Here is an 11,824-nt window from a genome sequence, read left to right on the forward strand (position 1 = left end):
TCATCCACCCCAGATAGTGTGCATGCTGTGCTCATCCACCCCAGATAGTGTGCATGCCTGCTGCTCATCTCAGTACCTGACCCATAAGACTGCTGCTCTCCCCCTCTTTCCTTATCAAATGCGGACAGTGCACTGTGTAGCCACCTCACCTGCAGGCTGCGATGCAGAGATGGGTCTGAGTAGTCTGTGAAGGAGCCTGGAATGAAGAGCAGCGCCGCATGTCACCCTGCAATACAGGAGCTTGGCAGTCGTGGCTATTGTAGATACGAGGGCTGGGGGGATTGCGGCGGTTGTGAGAAGTAGGACCACGCTACCTTTTTCATGCAGCTATAGCAGGCCGTCCCCTCAGGTCCCGGCACCCCTAGGCAGCTGCCTAAAGCTGCCTAGTGGAAGCTCCGGCCCTACCCTAACCCTCCCTGCCCGTAGCCTAACCCTAACCTCCCCCTATAATGCCTAACCCTAACATGGGTGCCTAACCCCCCTCCCTGCGGCCTAACACATCCACAGGCAGCAGCTGAGGGATTGAAAACAAAAGGCAGGGGCAGACAGTGACACTCAGCCTGCTCCTGCCGTAGCTCTGACCCTGACAGCAGCAGCCTGACCCTACTGTATGTGGCTATAGCATCCAGGTGCAAGGAACCAGAGCCCCCTCCCACCGCCCACCACCTATAACAGTGCTACACCAGCTATAGATATGTGGAATTGTAAACCATGATGGCCTTACCTCACCATCTGTACCGCCACGACCAGCACCTGGGGAGGGAGAGAGAGATCCACACTCAGCACTAGCAGTGACACCAGGAAACAGTCACTGCTCAGTGCTGCAGCCGCTGACCAATCAAATCTGCCTCACTGACAGGGGCGGGCTCTGAGGTGGGATGCAGGCACGCCCCTGTCACTGAGGCAGTTCTGCTGGTGCCTCTACTCTATGTTTTTTCAATGGGATTTCCTGCCCTCCGTTTGGCCCCGCCCCCTGCCCACCCCCAGCCTCAGGCACTTTACTATTGTTGGTGTGAGGCAGCGCTCTCAGCTGCCCCCCACCCGCATTTGGCTGTGTTTTCACAGCAAATATCATTAGCAAAATGCAAAGAGGATAATTATGACACAGAACGTGTCATAAATATCTTCTTTGTATTACTTCAATCATTATTACAGGGGAGGCACTGCCACCCCTGACTGCACGTCCCTGCTCTGCGGTGCCAGTATCACCACAGTAATAAAGGAAAAAATGACAAAGCACGCCAGGACTTCATTTACACCCAGCAGCATCAGAGTTTACAGATCAGTTTTTCAAACTGTATATTTCATTAATAAGTGTCCCTTTCTCTACAATTGCATATTTAACACTTTAGGGTAAAACCCTTCACATCCAGCATTAAAGGCGTACACTCAAACAGTAGAAACCCACGATCAGAGGAAGAGTCAAAAAGATACATTTATTAAAACTCACAAATCCAGTTTTCATTGGCTGTGCAAAAACTCTAAACATCAATGGCCCTCATTCCGAGTTGTTCGCTCGCAAGGCGATTTTAGCAGAGTTACACACGCTAAGCCGCCGCCTACTGGGAGTGAATCTTAGCTTCTTAAAATTGCGAACGACGTATTCGCAATATTGCGATTACAAACTACTTAGCAGTTTCAGAGTAACTTCAACCTTACTCGGCATCTGCGATCAGTTCAGTGCTTGTCGTTCCTGGTTTGACGTCATAAACACACCCAGCGTTCGCCCAGACACTCCCCCGTTTCTCCAGCCACTCCCGCGTTTTTTCCGGAAACGGTAGCGTTTTTATCCACACGCCCATAAAACGCAGTGTTTCCGCCCAGTAACACCCATTTCCTGTCAATCACACTACGATCGCCGGAGCGAAGAAAAAGCCGCGAGTAAAAAAACTATCTTCATAGCAAAATTACTTGGCGCAGTCGCAGTGCGAACATTGCGCATGCGTACTAAGCAGAAAAACGCTGCGATGCGAAGAAATTTACCGAGCGAACGACTCGGAATGAGGGCCAATGCACAGTAACTGTCACAGTTACACCAGTGATCGTCCCCACATTGGGGGTAATTCCAAGTTGATCGCACAGAAATAAAATAACCCACCCAAATCTAACTCTCTCTGCAAATTTTATATCTGCCCCCCCCCCTGCAGTGCACATGGTTTTGCCCAACTGCTAACATAGATCCTGCTGCGGTCAACTCAGAATTACCCCCATTGGGCCTAATTCAGAGTCGATCGCAGCAGCAAATTTGTTAGCAGTTGGGCAAAACCATGTGAACTGTAGGGGGGGGGGCAGATATATAATTTGCAGAGAGAGTTAGATTTGGGTGGGTTATTTTATTTCTGTGCAGGGTAAATACCGGCTGCATTATTTTTACACTGCAATTTAGATTTCAGTTTGAACACCCCCCACCCACATCTTTAGGTCGACATGGTCTAGGTTGACAGGTCAAAAGGTCGACGTGAGTTTTTTTGGTGTCGTTTTCTTCGTAGAGTGACTGGGAACCCCAATTAGTGCACCATGTCACCTCGCATGGCTCGCTTCGCTCGCCATGCATCGGGCAAGGTGCCTCACTCCACTATAGCTTTGCTCAGCACAGATTACCGTTCCAATCATAGTCCACGTGGATCGTTAAGTATGAAAAGGTTAAAAAAAGACAAAAAATCATGAAAAACCATGTCGACCTTTTGACCTGTCGACCTATAACATGTCGACCTAACGACCCCCTCGACCTAGTTACTGTCGACCAATAGTGGTCGACCTAGATAGTGTCGACCTAGAGACCGGATCCCCATCTAACTCTCTCTGCATATGTTATATCTGCCACACCTGCAGTGCACATGGGGGGGTCATTCCGTGTTGATCGTATCTGTGCTAAATTTAGCACAGCTACGATCAGGCACTCAGACATGCGGGGGGACGCCCAGCACAGGGCTAGTCTGCACCGCATGTCAGTTTGGAAGCATTTACAGTCCAGCACAGTTTTGCTAGCACCTACAATAAGATAACCCCGTTGCCCTAGCCCCAGTAAAATCAGATCCATGGAGCCCCAGATAGGGGAAGAGGAAAAAGTGTTTACAGGTTGAGTATCCCTTATCCAAAATGCTTGGGACCAGAGGTATTTTGGATATGGGATTTTTCCGTATTTTGGAATAATTGCATACCATAATGAGATATCATGGTGATGGGACCTAAATATAAGCACAGAATGCATTTATGTTACATATACACTTTATACACACAGCCTGAAGGTCATTTTAGCCAATATTTTTTATAACTTTGTGCATTAAACAAAGTGTGTCTACATTCACACAATTCATGTATGTTTCATATACACCTTATACACACAGCCTGAAGGTCATTTAATACAATATTTTTAATAACTTTGTGTATTAAACAAAGTTTGTGTACATTGAGCCATCAAAAAACAAAGGTTTCACTATCTCACTCTCACTCAAAAAAGTCTGTATTTCGGAATATTCCGTATTTCGGAATATATGGATATGGGATACTCAACCTGTATTAAGTGCGTGATACTCAGCTCCCCAGCGGTACTGATAACAAGAAAATGTGAAGACTTGTGGTGCGCTAAAGCTGCCTATAGACGTCTCAGTGAAAAAAGGTGTCACCGCACACCCCAACACAAATTGCAACAAAAGAGATATCACCAAATAGTCTTCAGGCGCTGATAAAAAAAGTCATATGGGGTACTTCTAGGTGATCAATTTATCATCAAATTTTGACCCTCAAATAAAGAATAAGAAATACAATAGTGTAATACAGGTTGAGTATCCCTTATCCAAAATGCTTGGGACCAGAGGAATTTTGGATATGGGATTTTTCCGTATTTTGGAATAATTGCATACCATAATGAGATATTATGGTGATGGTGTCACGATCCGGGTATCTGGACGCCATTTCTTACCCATCAGATGCCTCCTAAGGCTGGCTCAGCGCTCCAGGACCGGATCCCATCTGTTATCCTGATGTGTACATTCCTGTATCCTCTCCTGTCTCTCTGAGACGCTGTCACAGTAACGCCATATTACATCTGGCATGGCGTCTCCCGCGGCCTCCGCCGCCGTCCCTGAGCTTCTGCATGCAGAGTGTCAGAGTGGCGATTACGTCAGCCGCGGCCTCCGCTGTGTCCGCGTGGTTGGATGTGCACTTGTCAGCCTGGCGTCTCCTGTCTCCAGTGGCCGGCGCCGCCATTACTGTTTTCATTACCACATGGATTACAAACCAAACTTCCCTCCAAGTGTCTGCATGGGCGCAGCCATCTTGGATTCTGTCAGCTGATAATTTCCTCCAATCTGTTGTCAGTATTGTTAATCTGCATAATTGCCTAGCCAATCCCTTCCTTGCTGCAGGTATAAGTGCACTGTGCCTGAGCAGGGAAGGCGTCAGTGCTTTGGTTGTCAAACCTAGTTCCTGTTTGTCTCTCTCCTGTGATTGTCTTCCAGGTTCCAGCTCCTGTCTCAAGACTTCCACCATAGAGACCCGCACCAGCATTCCACCTGCGGTGTAGCCTGACTCTCCAATCCATTGTGGATTCATCTGTTTCCAGCTACAACATTACCTGCTTCCAGCTCAGCTTTCAGCAGAGTACAGCTTCCCTTAAAGGGCCGGTGTCCTTTCTACACTTTACCACTCTCCACCGGTATTATTATTTCTCCGCTCTCAAGTTCTACATTTCAGTTCATATTTCATCGCTCCCAAGTTCATTTATTATTTAACTGGTTCCAGCCAGTATCCACTCCGTGCTAACAACAGTCTGGTTCCAGCCAGTATCCACAGCAGCTGTTTTACCTTCAGCAACCCAGCTTTTCCTGGAACACCAGCTGGCACAATCCTGGGTTATCTCCATTGCTACAGTCGGGCCTGGTAAGGACTTTCCATCTAGAAGATCATAAGAACTATCTCACACTACCAGTGCCCTGTGGCTCCTGCCATCCTGTAGTACCCAGGAACTGTATTTATTATTTGCTGACTTTTACGTTTTCTTTTACTGCTGCTGTGTTGCGGAGTTGTCATAATAAACATCATTGACTTTTATCCAAGTTGTCGTGGTCACGCCTTCGGGCAGTTATTATTCATGTTACTTACATGTCCAGGGGTCTGATACAACCTCCCAGGTTCCGGTACATCTCAGCCCCTACAACTGAGGCTGCCTCCCGTCAGCTCAGGCCCTCAGTTGTGACAGTAAGCACTGACCTAATGAATCCAGCCGGAGACCAGGATCAAGCGGCCAGGCCGATGCAAGAACTGGCAGCCCGACTAGAACATCAGGAGGCTGCACAGGGCCACATCATCCGCTGTCTCCAGGATCTCTCTACTCGGCTGGATGGGATTCAGACAACTCTCCGTGGATCAGGCGCATCTGGTGCGTCAACCACAGTGACTCCAGCTATAACCCCACCCACCTTACCCATTTCTGCTCCACGTCTTCATCTTCCAACGCCAGCAAAATTTGACGGATCTCCAAGATTCTGCAGGGGATTTCTCAACCAGTGTGAGATTCAGTTTGAGCTACAACCTGGCAATTTTCCCAGTGACCGTACAAAAATTGCCTACATCATCTCTCTTCTCAGTGGCTCCGCCCTTGACTGGGCATCACCGTTATGGGAGAGGTCCGACACCCTGCTATCTTCTTACACTGCATTCGTGTCAACATTCAGGCGCATCTTCGACGAGCCAGGCCGGGTAACCTCAGCTTCATCCGAGATTCTCCGTTTACGCCAGGGGTCACGTACTGTAGGACAATATCTGATACAGTTCCAGATCCTGGCATCCGAACTGGCATGGAACGACGAGGCCCTGTATGCTGCATTCTGGCATGGCTTATCTGAGCTTATTAAAGATGAGTTAGCTACCAGAGACTTACCTTCTAAGTTAGATGAGCTAATCTCACTCTGCACGAAAGTTGATTTACGTTTCAGAGAGAGAGCAACTGAGCGTGGAAGATCATCTGCTCCAAAATCTTCTGCTCCTCCTCCTCGTCAACTGTCACCATCTAAAGATGAGCCCATGCAAATTGGCCGTTCCCGTTTAACTCCTGCTGAGCGCCGAAGACGTCTCTCTGAGTCTCTTTGTCTTTACTGTGCAGCTCCGTCTCACACCATCAATGCCTGTCCCGAACGTCCGGGAAAACTCCAAACCCTAGCTCGCCCAGGAGAGGGCCGGCTAGGAGTAATGATCTCCTCTCCATCTCCTCATGATTGTAATCTCCCAGTCTCGCTTCAAGTTGCTCAACGTTATCGGAACGTCATTGCTCTCCTTGATTCCGGAGCAGCTGGGAACTTTATTACTGAAGCCTATGTTAAACGGTGGTCCCTACCCACCGAGAGACTTCCTTCCTCCTTTTCCTTAACTGCCGTGGATGGCAGTAAAATTTTTGATACTGTTATTGCTCTAAGGACTCTACCAGTTCGTCTGAGAGTGGGAGTTCTTCATTCCGAACTTATTTCACTTTTAGTGATTCCAAGAGCCACACATCCTGTGGTCTTGGGCCTTCCATGGCTCCGTCTTCACAATCCTACAATTGATTGGACGACTACGCAAATCCTGGCATGGGGTTCCTCCTGTGCAGAGACATGTTTGTTTAAAGTATTGCCTGTCTGTTCTTCCTCCCCCAGGTCGTCTGATGTTCCACCTCCTCCATATCAAGATTTCACGGATGTGTTCAGTAAAGCTTCTGCTGATATCCTTCCTCCTCATACAGAATGGGACTGCCCGATTGATCTCGTTCCAGGGAAGGTTCCACCTCGAGGCCGAACTTATCCGTTGTCTCTGCCTGAGACGCATTCTATGGAGGAATACATTAAAGAGAACCTAGCAAAGGGGTTCATTCGACCTTCTTCTTCCCCAGCCGGCGCAGGCTTCTTTTTTGTAAAAAAGAAAGATGGTGGTCTGCGGCCGTGCATCGACTACAGAGGTTTGAACGACATTACCATCAAGAACCGTTATCCTTTACCCCTGATTACTGAGCTCTTTGACAGAGTTAGCGGAGCTACCATCTTTACAAAGCTGGACTTGCGAGGTGCATACAATCTCATCCGGATCCGTGAGGGTGACGAGTGGAAGACCGCCTTTAACACCCGTGACGGACATTATGAGTACCTCGTCATGCCCTTCGGATTGAGCAATGCTCCAGCTGTCTTCCAGCATTTTGTCAATGAGATCTTCAGAGACATTCTATACCGTCATGTCGTGGTCTATCTAGACGATATCCTCATTTTTGCCAACGATTTAGAGGAACATCGTTTTTGGGTTAAAGAGGTTCTGTCCCGTCTCCGTGTCAATCATCTCTATTGCAAATTAGAAAAATGCGTCTTTGAAGTCAAGTCCATTCCGTTTTTAGGGTACATTGTGTCCGGTTCCGGACTAGAGATGGATCCTGAGAAACTACAAGCAATTCAGAATTGGCCGGTACCCTTAACCCTCAAAGGGGTCCAGAGGTTCTTAGGGTTCGCCAATTATTACCGAAAGTTTATACGAGACTTTTCCACCATTGTGGCGCCTATTACTGCTTTCACCAAGAAGGGTGCTAACCCGTCCAAGTGGTCTGAAGAAGCCATGCAAGCTTTTCATCTTTTAAAACAGAGGTTCATCTCTGCGCCTGTCCTGAAACAGCCTGACATCGACTCTCCTTTCATCCTAGAGGTGGATGCCTCCTCCGTTGGAGTAGGAGCGGTGTTATCTCAGAGGGCTAAAGATGGCCATTTACATCCTTGCAGTTTCTTCTCCCGGAAGTTCTCCCCAGCTGAGCGCAACTATGCCATTGGCGACCAGGAGTTGCTAGCCATCAAGCTCGCTCTAGAAGAGTGGAGGTATCTGTTGGAGGGAGCTTCTCATTTAATCACCATACTTACAGACCACAAGAACCTTTTATACCTGAAGGGCGCACAATGTCTCAACCCTCGTCAGGCCAGATGGGCACTTTTCTTTTCCAGGTTCGACTTTAAACTCCAGTTCTGTCCGGGCTCTCAGAATCGCAAGGCCGATGCCCTTTCCCGCTCATGGGAGCAAGAAAATGAGTCAGAGTCTTCAGACAAGCATCCTATTATAAATCCGTTGGCATTCTCCACGGTAGGGATGGACTCTACGCCCCCATCAGGGAAAAGTTTTGTGAAGCCGATGCTAAGGAAGAAGCTCATGCATTGGGCCCATGCTTCCCGTTTTGCCGGACATACAGGTATCCAAAAAACCCTGGAGTTTATCTCTAGGTCCTATTGGTGGCCAACTCTGAAAAAAGACGTCTTGGAGTTTATTGCATCTTGCCCAAAGTGTGCCCAACATAAAGTATCCCGCCAGTCGCCTGCGGGGCAACTGGTTCCACTATCCGTTCCCCGTCGACCATGGACCCACTTGTCAATGGATTTCATTACAGACTTACCCATGTGCAACAAGTTCAATACCATCTGGGTGGTAGTTGACCGGTTCACCAAGATGGCACACTTCATTCCTCTCACCGGTCTTCCGTCAGCTTCCAAGTTGGCTCAAGTATTCATACAAGAGATCTTCCGACTCCACGGTCTTCCTGAAGAAATTATCTCAGATCGAGGAGTTCAATTCACAGCCAAATTCTGGCGAAGTTTATGTCAAGTCCTCCAAGTCAAGCTAAAGTTTTCCACGGCTTACCATCCTCAGACCAATGGTCAAACCGAGAGGGTGAATCAGGACTTGGAGGCCTTCCTCCGCATCTATGTGTCCTCCTCTCAAGATGACTGGGTTCAATTACTTCCCTGGGCCGAGTTCTGTCATAACAACCAGTATCATTCTTCATCTGCTTCAACACCATTCTTCACTAACTTTGGATTCCACCCTAAAGTCCCTGAGTTCCAACCGCTTCCAGCAACTTCTGTTCCCGCAGTGGATATCACCTTGCATCAGTTTGCCAATATCTGGAAGAGCGTACGATCAGCTCTGCTCAAGGCATCGTTCAGGTACAAGAAGTTTGCGGATAAGAAGCGTCGAGCAGTTCCTGCTCTCAAGGTGGGTGATCGGGTATGGTTATCCACGAAGAATTTGAGGTTAAGAGTTCCCAGTATGAAGTTTGCACCTCGCTATATCGGTCCTTTCAAGATTGAACAAGTCATCAATCCTGTTGCTTACAGACTCCAGTTGCCTCCCTTCTTAAAAATACCCAGGACATTCCATGTTTCCCTGTTGAAACCGCTGATCTTGAATCGGTTTCATTCCTCACTTCCTCCAACTCCGAAAGTCCAAACTCAACGAGGCGTTGAGTATGAAGTGGCCAAGATCCTGGACTCACGTCACCGTTACGGTCAACTACAATATCTTATTGACTGGAAGGGTTATGGTCCTGAGGAACGGTCGTGGACCAATGCTTCTGATGTCCATGCTCCTGCCTTGGTCCGGAGATTCCATTCCAAGTTTCCTCAAAAGCCAAAGAAGTGTCCTGGGGCCACTCCTAAAGGGGGGGGTGCTGTCACGATCCGGGTATCTGGACGCCATTTCTTACCCATCAGATGCCTCCTAAGGCTGGCTCAGCGCTCCAGGACCGGATCCCATCTGTTATCCTGATGTGTACATTCCTGTATCCTCTCCTGTCTCTCTGAGACGCTGTCACAGTAACGCCATATTACATCTGGCATGGCGTCTCCCGCGGCCTCCGCCGCCGTCCCTGAGCTTCTGCATGCAGAGTGTCAGAGTGGCGATTACGTCAGCCGCGGCCTCCGCTGTGTCCGCGTGGTTGGATGTGCACTTGTCAGCCTGGCGTCTCCTGTCTCCAGTGGCCGGCGCCGCCATTACTGTTTTCATTACCACGTGGATTACAAACCAAACTTCCCTCCAAGTGTCTGCATGGGCGCAGCCATCTTGGATTCTGTCAGCTGATCATTTCCTCCAATCTGTTGTCAGTATTGTTAATCTGCATAATTGCCTAGCCAATCCCTTCCTTGCTGCAGGTATAAGTGCACTGTGCCTGAGCAGGGAAGGCGTCAGTGCTTTGGTTGTCAAACCTAGTTCCTGTTTGTCTCTCTCCTGTGATTGTCTTCCAGGTTCCAGCTCCTGTCTCAAGACTTCCACCATAGAGACCCGCACCAGCATTCCACCTGCGGTGTAGCCTGACTCTCCAATCCATTGTGGATTCATCTGTTTCCAGCTACAACATTACCTGCTTCCAGCTCAGCTTTCAGCAGAGTACAGCTTCCCTTAAAGGGCCGGTGTCCTTTCTACACTTTACCACTCTCCACCGGTATTATTATTTCTCCGCTCTCAAGTTCTACATTTCAGTTCATATTTCATCGCTCCCAAGTTCATTTATTATTTAACTGGTTCCAGCCAGTATCCACTCCGTGCTAACAACAGTCTGGTTCCAGCCAGTATCCACAGCAGCTGTTTTACCTTCAGCAACCCAGCTTTTCCTGGAACACCAGCTGGCACAATCCTGGGTTATCTCCATTGCTACAGTCGGGCCTGGTAAGGACTTTCCATCTAGAAGATCATAAGAACTATCTCACACTACCAGTGCCCTGTGGCTCCTGCCATCCTGTAGTACCCAGGAACTGTATTTATTATTTGCTGACTTTTACGTTTTCTTTTACTGCTGCTGTGTTGCGGAGTTGTCATAATAAACATCATTGACTTTTATCCAAGTTGTCGTGGTCACGCCTTCGGGCAGTTATTATTCATGTTACTTACATGTCCAGGGGTCTGATACAACCTCCCAGGTTCCGGTACATCTCAGCCCCTACAACTGAGGCTGCCTCCCGTCAGCTCAGGCCCTCAGTTGTGACAGATGGGACCTAAATCTAAGCACAGAATGCATTTATGTCACATATACACCTTATACACACACAGCCTGAAGGTAATTTTAGCCAATATTTTTTATAACTTTGTGCATTAAACAAAGTGTTTGTACATTCACACAATTCATTTATGTTTCATATACACCTTATGCACACAGCCTGATGGTCATTTAATACAACATTTTTAATAACTTTGAGTATTAAACAAAGTTTGTGTACATTGAGCCATCAGAAAACAAAAGTTTCACTGTCTCAGTCTCACTCAAAAAGTCTGTATTTCTGAATATTCCGTATTTCGGAATATTTGGATATGGGATACTCAACCTGTACTATTAACACATGGTCAATGGTTTCTTCTATATGTAGGTAGAATCCGTACCGTAAGATGGTGTCTAACTAATAGACAATATGCATATGTGGGGGAGAGGATGCAATCCTAATGGGATTCCAGATTTTTCATCCATCCATCCATCACTTCATTTCAGAGAATCTCACAAAAAGGGGATAAAAGCAAACATAGTATAATATTGCTTTATTAGAATGGCTGGACTCTCACCATATGGCAGGAAAAACAAGGCAGATAGAATAAACAACCAGGCGTCCCCAGCACCTCGCAATTCCTCCTGTGGATTGATCCCAGACTCCAAAAGACCACTAGCCAACGCGTTTCAATACTTTCAAGTATCTTTTTCAAGGCACATACTCTTCCTTCCCCTGGGTATCCTATTTATACCCCTCTTCCTATGACATCATATCCAATGTGAAAAAACCTATTACCAGACATGGATCTACTAATTGATACATTCTATGTGTAACATTCATAAACATCCCATCCATTTATCCTGTTCGGGTATTATTTACTCCATCCAAAAAGCGCCAAATCTTCTCCTCTTATTAGATGCACCTGGGCTCCATATAGGCTGTCCACTAATGTGTGTCACGTCCGTAACTACAACCTGCGATTGCGTTCCACCGTCCGTTGACCCGCATATGCGTTCCACTGTTATTTCCGGAAGTGACGTCTTTCCGCGCGCGTCACATCCGGTCGCGGCGGA

General features: G+C 47.6%; 1 protein-coding gene across 5 annotated transcripts in view; it reads right to left on the reverse strand.

Annotated features, from left to right (window-relative positions):
- LOC134928510 (gap junction gamma-1 protein-like) overlaps window positions 1-11,824 on the reverse strand; it is a 225,442-nt gene that overhangs the window by 67,514 nt on the left and 146,104 nt on the right. The window contains exon 1 of one of the 5 annotated variants that reach the window (XM_063924343.1): window positions 725-803. The exons of the other annotated variants lie outside the window; for them this stretch is intronic. The gene's annotated coding sequence lies outside the window, so the exon portion shown is untranslated. Of the gene's footprint in view, window positions 1-724; window positions 804-11,824 lie in introns of those variants that run through there. 5 annotated transcript variants of the gene reach the window in all.

Source organism: Pseudophryne corroboree, chromosome 5, assembly GCF_028390025.1.
Source record: "Pseudophryne corroboree isolate aPseCor3 chromosome 5, aPseCor3.hap2, whole genome shotgun sequence".
In the NCBI taxonomy this organism is placed as follows: Eukaryota; Metazoa; Chordata; class Amphibia; order Anura; family Myobatrachidae; genus Pseudophryne; species Pseudophryne corroboree.